The following is a 4,154-nucleotide window of genomic DNA, read 5'->3' as shown; positions in this document are numbered from 1 at the left end:
ATGAGTTCACTTTAAAAACAAGGATATACTTAACACTTTAAATAGTTTTTCAATGAGTTACACTAAACATTTAATTTATTTGTAAAAAACAGTTTCTCAAATAGTGTTTTTATCTGATGATAGTATTTAGAACATAACTCCATGGTGTAAACTAGCTTTTGTACATGTGTTTCATCACCTCTTTAATGCACTACTCTGTAGTTACATTTGTAAAATAAATAAATAAATAAATATTCTGACATGAACTAAAGCTAAAAGTTGCCTTTTATGCCTTAAACATGGAAAGGGAAATTTCATAGAATACAAAATTGTAATGGCAGGAACGCTGGTGTATTTTTTGAAAAGGACACAAAAACCAGACAATACAGGTGATGGAGCTAGATTGCAAAAATAGAAGGCGGGCCTTTTTTTTGGCTGGTGATAGACATGAAAACTATGAAGACTATGAAAAACTGAGATAATTATGAAACCTATCAAACACTATGATAACTATGGCAACTACGTAGTGTGAGATACTGAAGACAACTACGTAATACTGTGATAACTATGACTGAGACAACAACAGATGACCTATTGATGACTGAACAGAAACACACAGACTAAATAATACACATAATGCCATCACAGGGGAGAGTGAAACTAAACACATAGTACAAAGAAAAGCATACTTTAACATAAAACAGGAAATATGGAGATATAGACATGACACAAACCAACAGGGAATACTCACCACTGGGGTGACAACATAAAGGGATCTAATAAACAAACAACTAAAGTACTAGAAGCTAATACCAAAAGAACTAAACATAAACAATGAATATCAAAATACAAGGAAACAAAAACACTGAGTCACATGACCAAGGACCGTGACACAAAATGTGGAAAAGAAAATGTGTGTGTAAATGTTGCGTGTTTGTGAATAAATCCTCCATCGTGTTTAATGTCAGCTCAGCTCTGTTTTACACACATGTTCATATCTGAAGCGGTGTGTGATGGAGTGTTTCCATAAACACAGCAGTCAGAGTGTAAAGAGTGGATGTTGTAGGAGGTGTTTTAGTGACGAGGCTGAGTGTCTGTGGGACTCCAGCTGCTCCAGCTCCTTTGTGCTTCAAACACAGTATAGATAGGAAATTCCAATCAGGTGTTTCAGGTGTTACTGGATGGAGGGCAAACACAAATCTAGTTTCAATAACTGAGTACTTTGTTTTACATTTTCTTTGGTTTATACTTGTTTGTCTCTCAGATTGAATTGAGTTCAGATTGAATGGGAACTAATTCTTCATGGTTCCTCCACAGAGTGGACCAGCAGAGCTCAGAGGTTCCCAGTGGTCAGTCTGCCCAGCAGCATCAAACACAGCTGGACTCCATATTTATGGTCTGTACATGTACAACAACTACTGTTACATCTATTCTGTTCACAGTCATCTCCATGCTGCTCTTTGTATACCAGTGGATTGTCAGTGTGTCCAACATGGAGCTGATGTTTGGCTCCATGATTTCAGTCTGATTGGCTCATTCAGAAAGTATTCTGTTCCAGCTGCTGGAGGACAACATCATCACTTTTGTGAAGAATGAGCTGAAGAAGATCCAGAAGGTTCTGAGTACAGAATACCCAGAATGCTTAGAATCAGAGGAACAGCAGCAGAGAGGCATTTGTGAAGATCACACTAGAATTCCTGAGGAGAATGAAGCAGGAGGAGCTTCCTGACCATCTGCAGAGCAGTAAGAGGATTTTTATAAAGATTTAAGCTGCTGGTAATTAATGGAAAATTGACTGATTCCCAGATACATAGACGAACATGTAAGAATTATGATAGTATTATAAAGTTAAATTGTCTAAATTGCATTTTGTAAAACAGTACATTATTTTATAAATTGTGGTTTTGTTCATTGAGAACTTCCAGGTGCAGTTTGTCATCATAACCTTAAATCCACCCTGAAGAAGAAGTTCCAGTGTGTGTTTGAGGGCATCGCTAAAGCAGGAAACCCAACCCTTCTGAATCAGATCTACACAGAGCTCTACATCACAGAGGGAGGGACTGCAGAGGTCAATGATGAACATGAGGTCAGACAGATTGAAACAGCATCCAGGAAACCAGACAGACCAGAAACAACCATCAGACAAGAAGACATCTTTAAAGCCTCACCTGGAAGAGATGAACCAATCAGAACAGTGCTGACAAAGGGAGTGGCTGGCATTGGGAAAACGGTCTTAACACAGAAATACACCCTGGACTGGGCTGAAGACAAAGCCAACCAGGACTTCCAGTTCATATTTCCATTCACTTTCAGCGAGCTGAATGTGCTGAAAGAGGAAAAGTTCAGCTTGGTGGAACTTGTTCATCACTTCTTTACTGAAACCAAAGAAGCAGGAATCTGCAGCTTTGAAGACTTCCAGGTTGTGTTCATCTTTGATGGTCTGGATGAGTGTCGACTTCCTCTGGACTTCCACAAAACTACAATCCTGACTGACCCTAGAAAGTCCACCTCAGTGGATGTGCTGCTGATAAACCTCATCAGGGGGAACCTGCTTCCCTCTGCTCACCTCTGGATAACCACACGACCTGCAGCAGCCAATCAGATCCAGCCTGACTGTGTTGGCATGGTGACAGAGGTCAGAGGGTTCACTGACCCACAGAAGGAGGAGTACTTCAGGAAGAGATTCAGAGATGAGGAGCAGGCCAGCAGGATCATCTCCCACATCAAGACATCACGAAGCCTCCACATCATGTGCCACATCCCAGTCTTCTGCTGGATCACTGCTACAGTTCTGGAGGATGTGCTGGAGACCAGAGAGGGAGGACAGCTGCCCAAGACCCTGACTGAGATGTACATCCACTTCCTGGTGGTTCAGGCCAAAGTGAAGAAGGTCAAGTATGATGGAGGAGTGGAGACAGACCCACACTGGAGTCCAGAGAGCAGGAAGATGATTGAGTCACTGGGAAAACTGGCTTTTGATCAGCTGCAGAAAGGAAACCTGATCTTTTATGAATCAGACCTGACAGAGTGTGGCATCGATATCAGAGCAGCCTCAGTGTACTCAGGAGTGTTCACACAGATCTTTAAAGAGGAGAGAGGACTGTACCAGGACAAGGTGTTCTGCTTCATCCATCTGAGTGTTCAGGCGTTTCTGGCTGCTCTTCATGTCCATCTGACCTTCATCAACTCTGGACTCAATCTGCTGGAAGACAAACAAACAACCTCCTTGTGGTCAAAATTAATTGGCAAACCCAAGCTAAAATCACTCCACCAGAGTGCTGTGAACAAGGCCTTACAGAGTCCAAATGGACACCTGGACTTGTTCCTCCGCTTCCTCCTGGGTCTTTCACTGCAGACCAGTCAGACTCTCCTACGAGGTCTGCTGACACAGACAGGAAGTAGCTCACAGACCAATCAGGAAACAGTCCAGTACATCAAGAAGAAGCTCAGTGAGAATCTGTCTGCAGAGAAAAGCATCAATCTGTTCCACTGTCTGAATGAACTGAATGATCATTCTCTAGTGGAGGAGATCCAACAGTCCCTGAGATCAGGAAGTCTCTCCACAGATAAACTGTCTCCTGCTCAGTGGTCAGCTCTGGTCTTCATCTTACTGTCATCAGAAATACAACCGGATGTGTTTGACCTGCAGAAATACTCTGCTTCAGAGGAGGCTCTTCTGAGGCTGCTGCCAGTGGTCAAAGCCTCCAACAAAGCTGTGTGAGTAAACGTTTTAAATTTAATATTCATCAGTACTTACTGTCAAGCCAAGTCAGCTTTATTTGTATAGCATGTTTAACATACATTTAGTGTCGGCTAAAGTGCTGAACAGAGGGACAATACAATTAAATAAACGAAATAAATAAAATAATTGAGGTAAAACATTACAAATCATCTATACACTCAAGCATACTCTTTTAAACAAATGCATCTATGTACACATGCATATGCACATTCATTTATATATATACATAAACACCCACAAACATGTACGCACGTGAATACATAAATACTTAAATACATAAAAACACATGGCTATTGTTAAATAGTATTTGTCTTCTTCAGTTCTTTTTTTTTTAAATTTAATTATTTTAAAGCTGTTAAATCTTGCACATCATCAAACAAAGTGTAATATTCTGTAATAAAGTGACAAAGTCAATTTAGGTATATACGAAATA

The 4,154-nt window shown here is 40.6% G+C and overlaps 1 long non-coding RNA gene across 1 annotated transcript; it reads left to right on the top strand.

The window, feature by feature from the left end:
- The first annotated feature begins 1,563 nt into the window (after positions 1–1,563).
- On the top strand, positions 1,564–2,046 carry LOC112846356 (uncharacterized). Its single transcript, XR_003219293.1, has 2 exons — positions 1,564–1,722; positions 1,896–2,046. It is a non-coding gene; the product is annotated as an uncharacterized LOC112846356 (long non-coding RNA).
- The last annotated feature ends 2,108 nt before the right edge of the window (positions 2,047–4,154 follow it).

Source organism: Oreochromis niloticus, linkage group LG3 (genome assembly GCF_001858045.2).
Source record: "Oreochromis niloticus isolate F11D_XX linkage group LG3, O_niloticus_UMD_NMBU, whole genome shotgun sequence".
Classification (NCBI taxonomy): Eukaryota; Metazoa; Chordata; class Actinopteri; order Cichliformes; family Cichlidae; genus Oreochromis; species Oreochromis niloticus.
The sequence above is the reverse complement of the archived record's forward strand: the minus strand, read 5'-3'. Positions and strand labels throughout refer to the sequence as shown.